The sequence below is a fragment of the Balaenoptera ricei genome, chromosome 12, assembly GCF_028023285.1.
Source record: "Balaenoptera ricei isolate mBalRic1 chromosome 12, mBalRic1.hap2, whole genome shotgun sequence".
Taxonomy (NCBI): domain Eukaryota; kingdom Metazoa; phylum Chordata; class Mammalia; order Artiodactyla; family Balaenopteridae; genus Balaenoptera; species Balaenoptera ricei.
Window position 1 is genome coordinate 78,585,536 of NC_082650.1, and position 15,503 is coordinate 78,601,038.

The window sequence follows — 15,503 nt, forward strand, 5'->3', positions numbered from 1 at the left end:
GAATCTGTAAATATGTTACGTGTGAAAAGGTACTTTGCAGGTGTGATAAAGGGTATGGACTTTGAATAAGGAGGCTATCTGGTAGACCCCATCTAACCACATTAGTCCTTAAAAGTAAAGAAAATTTCCCAGCTGGGTCAGAGAGGAGTGATACAGAAGGAGGAAGAGAGATTCAGAGTGTGAAAGGGACCATCCATCATTCCTGGCTCTGAAGATGGAGGAAGGAGACATGAGCTAAAGACTGCAGGAAACTTCTCGAATCTGGGAACAACCTTTGGTAAGGAGCTAGCAGGAAAACCAGAATCTCAGTCCTACAACTGCAATGAACTGAATTCTGCCAACAAACCAAATGAACAAGGAACAGATCCCACCCATAGAGCCTCCAGCAAGGAATGGATTCTGCTGATCTCTTGGTTTTAGCTCTGTGAGACCCATATTAGATTTACAGAACTTTAAGATTGTAGATTTTTGTTTTTAAAGTTGCTAAGTTTTTGGCAATTAGTTACGGCATCAGTTGAAAATATATTCAGATGAATTAGAGTTCATCACAATTTTAAATTTCTGCTAATCAAAAGTCACCATTAAAAAGATGAAAAGGCGAGTCACAGACTAGGAGGAAATATTTACAATGTGTATATCTGACAAAGAACTTTTATCTGTAATATAGAATGATCTCCTACAAATCAATACCAAAAAGAAAAACAACTTCATTTTTTAAAGGGGCAAAGGATTTGAACAGACATTTAATAAAATAACATATGCAAAAGATCAAAAAGCAAAAGTTCATATTCATTCATCAGTGAAATTAAAATTAAAACCACATTATAAGAACATTTCATACCCACAGAAAGACTAAAATGAAAAAGACTGACATCACCAAGTGTGGTCAAGGATGTGGAGAAATTAAAACTCTTTGCACATGACAGATGTGAAGGTAAAAGTGTACAACTTTTGAAAACAGTTTGGCATTTTCTTAAAAAGTTGAACATACACCTCCCCAGGAAACTATTTACCAGATATTTACCCAAGATAAAAATATATTAAAATAAAACTTGTACAAGAATATTCACAGCAGCTTTATTTGTAAGTGTCCAGAACTTAAAACAATCCAATGCCCATCCACAAGAGAATAAACAGTAGTATAGTCATATAATGGAATATTATTCAACAGTAGAAAAGAATGAATAGTAGTTCAACAAAAATAAACATGGATAAATTTCAAAATATTATGTTGCGTGAAAGAATCAGGTTACAAAAGAGTACAAACTCTATGATTCCATTTATATGAATTTCAAGAACAGTAATAGAAATCAAAAGAGGGATTGCCTATGGGAGTGACCAGAAGGTCACATGAGGGAACTTTCTGGGGTGATGGAAACATTCTACATCTTGTTTGGAGTAGTGGTTTCTATTTATTTATCAAAACTCCTTGAATTCTACTCTTAAGGTGTATTGTACTTTGTGCATTTCATTGTATGTAATTTTCCCTCAATATTTTTTTGTCATTCTGGAAAGTTTAACAAGAAGTATATGTGTATTAGAAGTGCAATAATTCTAAAGATTTTGAAGTCAGAATTGGAGCAAACTGTTGAAAATTATTCATTCAACAAACCTTTGCATTAAGAAAATGCTACTTGACTGGAACTGTGTTAGTTTCAATAAATGCAATGATAGATAACCGTGAACCCTTCCAATTAAATAGTGCAAGAAACAAAACAAAACAAAAAAGCTATACACACAATTTTTTTTTAGATATAAGGTAATAGTTACCAAACTCAACAACAATATGAACATTGAGACTTAACTTCCCCTGTCCCCTGGTTTATTACCAATTCTTTAGAAAGCATAAAGAAGAAGAGAGGGACTAATTGGTCTTATTTACAGTGTATTTTCAACACCTGTTAAATGCTTTTCACATATGACATGCTCCAAAATGTCTAATAAGTGAATATATAAATAAAACATTTTAAGTTTAAAAAAATATATGTTGGTGAGGAGGCAGTGGGGTTTTCACAGTGTCCTAAGAGCTGTAGTACATTTTTTCCTGTATTTTGCTTGCTCAGGTCTTGTTGTGGAGTCAAATTTCATTTAAAACATTTTAATTTTCATATTTTAAAAATAGTTTTCTTTTTATTATAAAAGTAATATAATTACACGAAATTCAATCATATTAGAAAGAATAAAGGGAAAAGAAAAAACCATCTCGTAGTCAATCCAGAAATAACTACTTTTAATACTTCTGTTATATATTTTGCAAGGATTTATCTATAATAGAAATATATTTATACACAATCATAGTAAATAACCTTATATATTTATACATTTATAACTTTCAGCATACTGTGAAATTCCATGTTAAAAAATAACAGATACGGAATGGTGATTTAAGCATTTAAAAATACTTGATGGCTATATTGTGTTCCCTTGTAGGTAAATATCATAATTTTTTTAAAGTTCCTTAATTATATATTAAGTTGTCTTTTTTATTGTCATATTGCTCATGTAAATGACACTGTTGCATCAAACTTTATAGACTACTACATTTTTAAAGGCTTAGAATAATCAAGAAACATTTTGTGAAAAGTATAGTAATAACTAAAAACATGATAAATTGACTTCAATTGTTGAAGCATATTGGGTGATAGCTGTGTACACATGTGAGTGTGTGAGTGTGTGTGTGTGTGTGTGTGTGTGCTGGCTGAGGAGGGGGTTCTGAAAATTTACAGTAAGTGCCTCTTCTTCCTATAGTTTTTGTTTGTTTTTTGTACTGGTGAGATCTGTTAAAAATGAACATTATAGTGTTCCTCATTGGGGAAAAATATTAATTGCAAAAATATCACACATAACTTCAGATGTTTATTCATGCAACAGAATACTGGCTTGGCCTTGCAGAAAACATGAAGCTGTATAAACAGAGTACTACATGCAAAAGCCCCTTGATTAACATTAACCACTAGTTTGTAGGGTTGCTTCCTTCCCAAAGATAGCTTCCTTTAGTCACTGTCTGGCATCAGTTTCTTGAGCCCTTTCAAAGAGCAGAATCAGTGGGGACAATTGTGCTGGTCAGGAGAGAAGGCTTATTGATGTTGCTAAGCATATAGAGTAATATTCTGCGGGAAATGGTAAAGAAAAATAAATCATAACAGGGAGCTATAGCAATGTGTTGGTTGTAGCTCTATAGAGAACTATTTCTCTAAAAGCCAAAATATTCACTAGAATATTAAAAATGGTATATTTTCCTTCATTATTCACATATATTTCATATTGATGTTATTCTTGGGAAATTTAATCATTTAAAAAGAGCACCACGCCTCCATTTCTAACTTAGCCAATTGCCGTCATGTTGTCTTGTTACCCCATCTTACACTAACCCAAGAATTTTAATTAAACAAGAAAACATACTGTATTTCTGAGATCAATCAAAATCCTTTTAACGTATAGCCAGAGTTTTTCTGAGATGATTTTTCTTAGAACTACAGTTAATGTTAAACCAATTTTATCAAGCCAAAGTCTACTTGTTTTACAATTGAATGTTTTTAACCAATCCATTAATGTACAATTTGTCTGAAAACCACTTAACAAGATAAATCTCTATTTTTTTATTTCATCAAAACATTGTTTGAATTATAGTCACTAATTTTTTAAAACCCTCCAGATCTTATTAGACAATTTCCAAGAATAAATTATAGACTAATACAAACCTAAATTTGTTCAAGAAAACAAGCAAAGAAAATAACTGTCAAAAGTAGCAGTAAATATTTACAGAAAAAAAATAACTTTTTTAAAAACAAAGGCAAGACAATCTGGTTCACAGAATGCAATTCAGTTTAAAAACATAACTTTGAATAATCATTACTCTCAAGATATTTCTTATTGTTTACTGTAACTCTGTGTCATCTTGTTCACATTTCCCATTCCATTCCTCTACACGAGCTATTCAAATATAAAGGATTAGGTTGGCCCCTAAATATCTAGAATAAATACAGTTGACTCTTGAAAAACATGAGGGTTATAGGCTCTGACCTTCTGCACGGTTGGAAGTCTTCTCGTATCACTGAGAAAATTAAGGCCATCGAGGATGAACTCCCCTTAAAATTCTTAATATGGAATAGAACCTCCATAATCTGGTATGACTTACCTCTTCAGGATTATTTCTTTTCAACCTCACACTCCAGCTTCCTACTTCAGTTTTCTCCATGCCTGGATTACATTATTCTCCGGTATTCTTCTCGCTACCTCTCTGGTGAATAACTGCATGTATTTCAAGACTCAGTCCCAGAGATATTTCTATGCAGCTTTTCTGATGTCTGAGCCAGAATGAATCCCTCCCTACAACAAGACCCCTTTGTAATATAGACAGATTCTACCACTGAATCTCTACATTTTTTTTTTTTCTGTTTCCTCATGCTTCATGAGAGCAAAGGATGGGTTATTTCTTGTTTATCCTGTAACTTGAACAGTATCTGTTGTATTTTAAGGTTTCCATATATGTTTCAAAAAGAAATGGAATGACTTTGGTATTTTAGATTTTACCAAAAAATGCCGTGTTTCTAATCAAAAGTCATTTTCACACAGTTGTTTGACTTCTTCCCACTCATCTGGGAACTGAGGGCCCTGAACCCAAGCCAGGTTCCAGAAGACCTACGTATAGGATGGGATGGGATTAGTTCATCCGTGGGCTATAGCATATGGCAGAGGGAGTCTAAAACGACTGTTCATGAAGCAGGCAGGACATGCGGCTGCTGAGTAGTTGGCAGAGGCAGAATGGAGGTACAGCATAACTGGTGGAACAGACCCCAGAACAGCAGCAGTGAATTCAGAAGAGCAGCTACAAGCCAAACACTGTTGTTCTAAGCGGGAGGGCTCTGTCCCTTGTGCCTTTTACACAACAAAGTAGCCCTGACAATGGTGAGATTGAAGCTATTATGTACTCTTTAAAAGCTTGGGTGGCAATTCTACGAGATAGTTATTACACATGAAGGACTTGTATATAAAATGTAATTATCCAAGGTGTCACAAGTACAAAGTGGCAGAGCTGGAACCTGAAGTAAGATGTAGGATATCGAGTCCATGATTTTCCTCCCTCTAATTAATAATGCTTGGCTCAAGGACAGAGCTTTATGCATACCTAGTATTGAAAGCAACAGGAAAAAATGGTCAAGCAATAGATGCAGATCCAGGAAAGCATTGTTCTATACAACTAAAGAGACAAGGACATTCCAAACATGATAGAACAAGTGTCAAGGGGTATAAAGAAGATGAACACGTTATTGGATTACAATTTCAGCAAAGTGATGAATGATGGGAAATATATTTCTTACAACCACCTGACAGTGTGATACATCCCCAGGTGCAGGCATTCATAACTTAAGTCAAAAAATGTATTTTTGTCCTTAGTTGATACACAACACTAAAGGAGCCTTGGCGACAAGCATCCTTCTCTCTCAAGGTCCCATTAACATCCTTTATATCTTGGGTGAGGACCTATTTGTTCCTTGCATTTCCCTTTACCCTTTGACTCATATCTCCATTTTCATAGACTATTCCTGTCAGGAACATTGCTCCCAGTGACTTTATGGGATTTTTTCTGTGGTGCTTCCTTTGGTTAACATGTGTTGTCCTCATGTGATCCTTACTTGCCGAATTTGGCCTTCTCAACGCAAAGAAAGTTTGCTTGTGAGAATCGTGAACCAACTCATATAATTCATTTCTCTTTCAATGCTCGAAAGTTATATACTGAGTTATCAGGACTCTTTTCTGATTATTTTTGTATTCTTAAAATTTTGTTGTGTCTAGGATACTACCCATGCCATGCTCAAGACATAGGGGGCTATAGTATATCTTCAGAGAGTGGCATCGTTTTGGCTTTAGGTGATTATTTTCTGTTGATTGTGGTGGGTGTATGCCAATGTAATTTATTCCGTATTTACTTCTCTAACTTTATGTTAGAGTCTTCTAGTTCTCGTGGAATAAAGACTCTCATTGCCATATCATGGGGAGTTAAAGTGCCATCTTTTGCTCTGTCTTGGATGAAAATACCAGAAACGACCCAGTATCGGTTCTGGTGGTACCTTGGCAACTTTAGAAGCTATCTTGCCAGTACTTGCAAGCCCTACATTGATCCAACCACTTTCTCATTAAAAGTAGTTTTTCAAAATTGAATCATATAAAATCGGTGATATTTTACTGTTTTTGACTCATAAAAACAGACATTTCACATATTTCAGCAGAACACTACTTCCTCAGCTAACAGCTTCCTGTTCTCTCCTCTGCTTCGTGATTTCTCCTTAGTCATTATTCCTGTCGTCTTCCAACTTCTAGTTCCTTACAGCTTCTGCTTGTTAATTTCTCTGTGTCTGGTGGCTTGTGTGACATGAAACCATTTGTCTCTATTTGTTAACTGATGACATACCTTGCAAGAGGTGATCTGATTGGCTTGACCGGTCCTCACTCAGAGCAGAGCACACCCTTTGGGTAAAGTTCTCACAATGGGCCTTTCTGTATCCCCTAATATTCCCTATCCAGCCTGCAGTTGCCTATCTCTGGGACTGATACCATACCTGTTTACATGGTATAAAATTTGATTATTGATGAAGAATAAGCATGTATGAGGGGGATCATTGAAAGTAGTAGGCATTAGAGACAGTCAATATAGTTTCTCTCTCTCTTTTTTTTTTTTTTTTAGCTCTTTTCATAGTTGGAGAAAAATATACACTCATTTCCCAAGCACTCAAACCACATTTCTCCAGAGGCAGTCATGTTACTTTGATTCTTTTTTTTTTTCTCTCTCTCTGTGAATCATTGGGGCACATATTCAAATGCCCCACTAAAAACACATGAAATAAAGAACCCCTGACAATCTGCTAGGCCATAGAATCAATTATGGTCATCTCTAACCTCACAAATGTAATCTATCTTGAAGATGACTTATACACTTCCCTTTCATTTTCTTCTCCCCAACATGGGGTTTCCCTATATTTAAATTCCATCATGATCTGTCTTCATATATTTAAGATCAATAATATATATGTAAATAATCTTTGAAAACTGTATCCAGACTGAAGCAGTTTAGAATGGCCCTCAGCTTTTTGTTGCTTTAACACAAAAAATAGGTCAAGTTTTCTCCAACTGAACCATGTCAAAGTAAGTCTAATTCTCTCCCTCATTTTACTGTTTGGCAAGCTGAGGGCCCCAAGGTCAAGACCCGCCTTTCAAAAGTATGATGGAGCCTGAAGTCGGCCTCTTCCTCACTCCCTTCCAGATTGTTTCTTTTTTTTTTTTTCCCCCAGTGTGGCCAGATGGATTTTTTTATATCCTGTACACAGCACTAAGGTTGGATTCAGTTTTTCAAGATGAATCCAAGTTTAACCTCTCCGTGTTATGGAATCTTTCCAAGGGAAAATTTTTCCAACCACTCTTGTTCATTTAAAATGTCTAAATAATTTCATTAAAAAATGATTGCTCAATACAAACTTCCTTCTAGCTTCATATCTATATCTAGTGGACATTAATTTAGCACATACAGGGGTAGAATTGTACATGGATTCAACTCATTCTGAGTTAAAATTGTAGGAAAAGTCAATTAGAAGAATATATTTTACATAAGGAACATACAAGAGCAATTGCAGGAAAACAGAGCAAAAGATTATTTTCTCAGCTACGGTTCACTTTTCTCAATTATGGTATAAAAATCTTATTACTTTCTTATTCACTCCTAACCAAAAATGAATAAACCTCATCCTTTTTCTTCCTCAAATCTGGAAATGGGGCATCTGACCTGTGTGACATACTATATCTGTAAAGTAGTTCACTGGGATTGTCTTTGAATGACAGCAAGCTGTATGCAATTTCAAATGTTAACTGCAGTTTGACCCTGTTTTGTTTCACTGCTTGAAGGTTGGAATCAGGACTTATTCTATAGGTGAGAAACACCAAAATCTTAAGCAACCATCTAGGGTGTTCGGGTAAGGGAAATGGGGCACTGTGTCTGGAATACAGACTTTCTGTCTCCCCACTATTGTTTTCCTCCATGTAACTTCATCAACATGGACCTTGGATGTAACCTTATGGACTGCCTTTATTTAGGGCACACAGGAGGTGAAAATTCACTTATTTCATGTCCAAACCGCCACGTTTGAGCCAATCCCAAGCTATATCTAAAAGGAAAACATCATGTTTGTTTAGCATCTTGAAGGTCTCGGTTAAATTTTGAATATCCTTTTCTCACATTTTAAAAATCTGAACAGAAGGAAGAAATTAACTTTGGTTATTTTGGTTACTTATGTTGATGATTTAAACTTGTTAATAGTTCCAGGAAAACATGGATTTTAGACTTTATTTCCAATCATGGATTGAAAGACATTGTTCCTGAATAAAACAATTTAATAAATCAAAAGCTAGGTAGTAGAAGTATCTGAAGGCAGAGGCCTTCCTGCCAAAACACTAAGCCTGCTAGGATTTATGCTCTCCAGAATGATAGAACCCCTTCAGTTTTGGATTGACACATATTCATTAAAAATAAATTAGTGAAAAAAAAATTAAAAAAATAAAAATAAAAATAAATTAGTGTCCCCATCTGGTCTGACTCATTTGATGGGAACAAGAAGTTCCTCTAAAAGTACAAATTGACAGGGGGAAAGGATTGAAAATGAAAGGAAGCATGGGACTGACCTTGTGCAATTTTCCTAGGTCTAAGGACCATGAATGTAATTTTGACGTATAATTAAAATATTCTGAGCGGAATATCAGCAAGTCCACCTATATGTAGAGATATTTATTGCCCTGGGTTACCCCACAGATCAATTGAATTTTCAGCCTTTAACAACTTTCTCTTAATCAATATTCAAAACTAGCTTCTGTTCTACTATCAAGTATTAGATTATTAAGGGTTGGAAATATAGGTGTTCTGCGTTCATTCTGATTTACTTTTATGAAAGCAGTGGTGGCATTCATAAATAACTTAATTGAAATGTAAATTCCTTAAGCAGGGCCTCTTGAAACAAGTAGCTCTGAACATGTTCCATCTTCTAAGCCCTCTGTAGGTTGCTTGTTACAATCTAAAGTGAGGGAGGGAGGGAGGGCATGGAGAAAGATAAAAAATGTATACATATATACATATCCAAAGTGCTCAATCACCATGGGAGACTCAAAATACTGTAAATCAAGTTTATTTATTACACTCCTTTTGGCAAGGCAAAGATTTTCTCGATTTTTTGTCAGGAAATCAAAATTCTCTTTTACTTCTTGAGTTCTTAAATTACTTTCTATGCCCATCTTAATCTCTTCAGTCTTTATAGACTGATAAAATATAGTTGTCTTGGCAGAATTAATACAAATTATTTTCTGTTTAAGTACTTCATGCAGAAATTAAATTTTCAAAAACATACATAAATACGATGAATTAAATTGACACAGAATTATAGTATATTTATCTCTATTCATCAAACTACCTTGATTATTATGGGCAATCTTAAACTGGCATGTAAAGTAAGATTTCCATTGAGACATGTTTTTAATTCTCTCTGTCATCATATTGCAAGGGAAAAAGTTCATGAATGATAAGCCAGAGAGGTTTGCCAATTCTAGCAATGTATTTTTCTTCTTTCATAGATGAACTGGAAAAGAATTGTTCACTTATATTACTTATTTTTTGGAAACCTGATGTCTTTTTCAGAGAAGGACCATATGGAAGAACCACAAAGATAATGTGTGAAAGGAAGTAAGGGTATGTTATCAAGAAAAAAAAATAGTGGAAAATATAGACAAATTAGTTTTCAAATGTAATTTTATCCAAATACACTGATTTTTTTTACGCTGTTCTGAATTTGGAAACTAGACTTAAACTTGGTTTGAATTAGCACTGATTCTTGGGTGATGGGAGAGTAAGTTCAAGATGTCTACTAATCTTTCACTCTGAGGATCAAGCATTTTATCACATGAAAGCAGAGCCAAGTTACAGTTGATAAAGAAAATAGTCTTATTTAATTTTGGCCCCAGGCTTTCTTCACTATAGAGAGCCAATATTTCCTTCCAAGGCACTTCTAGGATACAGCAGTCCTAATGTTTTATAACATGGCTACATGTCTATATGTATAGTTTAGAATCCACAGAGACATGACTGTTGATTTTAAGTCAAGGTTCCTGAAATAGACTCAGAAGAAAGAAAAAAAAAGAATGTGTTTATAGATGTTTCGCTGGCTACTTAGTCAGGGTCTTCTGGGGTAATACTTTAATTGAGTATCACCACCAAGGTTTAGTCATCTACTTAAGACATTTACAAACTCAATATTGTAAATACAGTCTGAGATAATCGGTCTCCCTGGGACTGGTTCATGTGACTCCAATTCATAAGAGGGACTTATGGGCTATATTTAGTCTCCCTCTCTATGCTCTAAGCACTCTGGACATCTTCCTGCCAAGTATAATCCTTCCTCACATCTTTTAAACTAGATCCTTCCTATGTCCGAAATGCTGTATCATCAGATCTCTGCTTCATTGGGTCTCAGCAGAAAGATCACTGCCTCAGAGAAGCCCTCTTTGACTACTGTCCAGAGTAACCTCTCCCTGGATATCTCTGTTCTAACTTACTGTACTTTTTCATATAGCTCTTAGTGCTACCTGAAACACTATTATTCATTTAATTTTGTACCAAATTATCCTCACCTCCCACAAGCCCATGAGTCCCAGGAGGAGAGCCTTTGTCTATTCACTGCTGCCCCAGCACCAAGAACAGCAGAGAGCTGGTACTTAACATATTTACAGGGAGGAGGAGGAAATAGGGCAGCAGCAATCGCGTAACACTTGAATTTCCCTGTGTCAATCCATAAAAACAACACGGCAACTAAGAAAGCAAAACATTAACACACACACACACACACACACACACACACACACACACAAACACACACACACAACAAATAGCACATGTAGGTTAAAAGGTGATCCCCCTTCAAACTTCAAAATATGAGTAGCCATATGCTGCCACAAGACCTGTGGGGTATCAGCAACTATTGAAAAATGCAGAGGGAAGGAAAAGAGACTTCTGCCGCCCTGAAAGCCAGAGAGCCCAGAAATTGCCAACAGATACTTGGTCCCATAAGAAAGACTGCTCACCCTGTGTGCAAAGTCTGGTGGGCCAATGGGAGAATAGCATCCCAAACCAGAAGGGGGCATTGTAGGCTCTGGTGTAAGGGTACGAGGACACTTCAGGAAAGCTAGGTTGTTCTGAGCCAAATGAACACTAGAAAATAATCAAAGTCCCTGTGATGGCTAATTTTATGTGTCAATTTGACTGGGCTATGGAGTGTCCAGATATTTGGTCATTTAGTATTCTGAGTGTTTTTGTGAAGGCATTTTTGGGTGAGATTAACATTTAAACCAGTAGACTGAGCCAAGCAGATTGCTCTCCCTTATGCAGGTGGGCCTCATCTGAACACATGAAGGCCTGAATAGAACAAAAAGATGGCCCTTCCCTGAGGAAGAGGGTGTTCCTCCTGCCTGACTACCTTCAAACTGGGACATCAACTTTTTCCTACCTTTGGACTTGAACTGAAACAGTGGCTCTTCCTGGGTCTCCAGTCTTTTGGCCTTCAGACTAGAAAGAACTACACCATCAACTCTCTTGGGTCATGAGCTTGCCAGTTCATCCTAAAGATCTGGGGTCTAGTCAGCCTCCATAATAGTGTGAGCCAAATCTTTATAATAAATATATTTAGATAGATAGATAGATAGATCTCTTATTAGTTCTATTACCCTAACTGATACAGTCCTTTTCGGAGCAAAGTTTCACTGAGAAGAAACTGCTAGGAATAAAATCAAAATTGAGCTTTAAGAGGCACTAAAGACAAGAGAAGGAGAAGTAACAAGATGGAATTGTAAGAAGGGAATAATAAAGGTAAAATTCAAAGGAGTAGAGCTAACCAACAGAAAAGACAACCTATAACCCTGTAGCTAGAAAAGCTATTCTGACCTATTCTCTTTCCTTAGAACACACAGAAAAAACACATCTTAAATATAAGCAACATAGGGTTATAATTTACATCGCATATGAAGCTATTGTAATAAAAAGTGCTATTACAGTTTTTTAAATTATCTGTACAGAAAAAGAAGGCTGGTCAGAAAAACATTCCCACAAAACAGAAGAAAACTATAATCTTATTTTAAGAGGGGCTAAAAGATAATTAAGGTGATTATATAAGATATGAAAGAAGATCATATATCAGAGGCAGAAAAATTAGGAATGAGACAATTGGACTAAATGTAGATTTGAAAAAGGAGCTCACAGACCTCAGGGAAAAGTTAAAAAGAAAAGAAAAAAATGCTGTCAGAAATGAAAAATCAACTAGAGTAAATATTGGGCTGGCCAAATAGTTCATTCAGGTTTTTTGAACCCGATGTTATGGAAAACCTGAACAAACTTTTTGGCCAACCCAATACATATCATGAAAAATATTGTAAGGGTGAAGATAGGGAGAAGAAGAAGAAGAAGAAAGAGGAGGAGGAGGAGAGGAAGGTGGAGGGGGGAGGGGAGGAGGGGATCAACTTAAAAATATACCCACAAAATAGCGATCTCCAAAGAGAAAATGTAACGTCAGAACAAATATAAAAACATTATTTTTTAAAGTGACCTGGAATGGACCAATTCCTTGACACATCAAGTACAAAAGCAAAGCCAAGAAGAAATAGATAATGTGATTGGCTCTATATTTATTAAAGACATTGTAGTTAAAAGCTTCCCACAAAGAAAACTTGTTGAATTGTAGCAAACATTTAAGCAATAAATATTACCAATTCTATAAAAAATCTTCCAGAAATTTCAAAAGGAGAGAATACTTTCTAACATTTAATGATATCAGGATTACTCTGACGCACAAACCATACAAAGATATTATTCAAGAAAAGAGAAATACAGATCAACATCCCTCATGAACAAATATGCAAAAATTCCAAACAAATTCAATCCAGCAATACATAAAATGGATAAGGGTTTATTCCAGGAAGGGAAGGTGTTTTTGACATTTGAAAATCAATCAATATAATTCACCATATTAACAAATGAAGTAAGAAAAACCACACGACAAGTTCAATAGATGCAGAACAAGCATTTGACAAACCTAACATATGTTCCTGATCAAATTCTCAGCAAATTATAGATAAAAAGAAATTTCCTCAACCTGATAAAGCTGATAAAAGGCAGCTATGAAAAACCTAGAGCTACCATCACACTTAATGATGAGAAAATGAACCTTTTACTTTCTCCTAAGATTAACAAAGGCAAGGATATCTGCTCTGACCATTTATATACAACATGGTCCAAGAGGTTAAAAAAATAAAAGAAGTATCCATATTAGAAAAATTTAAAAAAGAGGTGAACTGTTTATATTCACAGACAACAGACAATATACTCATCTATGTAGAACATCTGATGCAGTCTACAAAAAAGCTACTAGAAATACTGAGAAAGTTTATCTAGATTGTAGAATTTAAAAATATATGCATACAAATATCAAGTGTATTTCTACATCACAACTAACAACCAGAAATTTAAATAAATAGAACAATGTCATTTTCAATTACGTCAAAAATAGGAAGTACTTAGGGATAAATCTGGCAAAAGAAGTACAAGACATTTACATTGACAACTTCAAAACACTGAGAAAAAAATAAGAAAGCTAAATAAATGGAGAGAAATACCTTGCTTATGAGTTGGGAAACTCATATTGTTAAAATGCAAATTCTTTCCCAATTTGTTTATGGTTTCAAAACAATTGTGATCAAAATCCAAGTTTTTTTTTTTTTGTTTTTTACTAGCTGATACACTATGTATAAAATTCATTTGGAAATCTGAAGGACCTAGAATAGCTAAAGTAATTTTGAAAAAAAAAAAAAAAAAAGGAAGGCTAAAAGTAATCAAGACAGAATACTACTGGCATAAATATAGACAAATAGATCAATAAAGAACCCAGAAATAATTTTGATATATATGGACAACTGACTTTTGACAATGGTGCAAAGGCAATTCAGTGGAGAAAGGACAGCATTTTAAACAAATAATGCTAGAAAAATTGGATATCCATATACAGAAAAATGAACTATGATATCATGTACAAAACAAAATATCATAGATCTAAATATGAAATTAAAAACACTAAAAATATAAAACCTAGAAAAAACAGAAGATAAAATCTTTATGACCTTGAGTTAGGCAAAATTTCTTAATTATGACACTAAAAAACACAAGCCACAAAAAAATTGATACATTGGACTTCATCAACATTGAAAGTTTTTCCTGCTTAAACTACAGTGTTACAAAATGAAAAGAGGAGTCACAGAATATAAGAACAATTTTGTGAAACATATGTCAATAAAGGATGAGTATCCAGAATATATAAATAATTCTCAAACTCTACAATAAAAAACCAAAGAACCGAAGAGAAAATAAGCTAAAGATTTGAATAGACATTTTGAAAAAGAAGATATACAGATGGCAAATAACCTCATGGAAGGATATTCAGCAATAGCCCCAAACTGGACACAACCCAAATGCCTATCAAAAGATAATGGATAAATGCACTGTGGCATATCCATAGAGTGGATGACTCAGAAATAAATAGCAATGAAATATTACCAATTACCATGCAACCACATGGAAAAAATCACAAAATAATTATGCTGAATAATAAGAATAAAATAATTATGCTCCCCTGGATGTCTAGAGATTGGGAGTGGGAGTAATAGGAGGCAGTAAAAGAAAGGGGCAGGAAGAGGAGAGGCTCTTCAAGATGGCGGAGGAGTAAGACGTGGAGATCACCTTCTGCCGCAGACCGGCTGCAGAAAGCTAGAAGTTCCTGGCGGTGAGGGGTAAGGAACTGAAAAGCACCAGTATGGGGTCAGAAGGGTCAAGACAACTGATGGTTGCAAGGCAAGTTTATTCAAAGAGCATGAATGTATATATAGGTTCAGCATGGAAGAACACTAGGCAACAAATCAGTAAACCTTGTATTTCCACATAATTCTGTCGCCACTATCTATGCGCCACTATCTATGCGCCACTATCTATGCACCACTATCTATGCGCCACTATCTATGCGTCAGCATGCCTTATGGGCCGTTCTTTGTTCTTTGGAGATACAGACTTCCCCCTCAGGGCAGCACGTCCTTCTTCTGGGGAACAACCAGGGGCTCTTAGATCCAGAGCAGGCACCTGGAACGAAACTGGCCGCAAGCCATTTTCCTTTTTTACACTCAATACCGCAGCGTCAGGAGTGCATACCAAGAAAGAGACAAGCAGTTCTCCAGAAAGCAGAAAGCTGAATAAGCTTACAGCTTGGGGGCCACCACAACCTTCCTCCCCACAAATACATCAAAAATACATCTACATGTGGGACAACTCCTACAGAACACCTACTGATTGCTGTCAGAAGACCTCAGACTTCCCAAAAGGCAAGAAACTCCCCCACATACCTGGGTAGGAAAAAGAAAAAAGAAAAAACAGAGACAAAAGA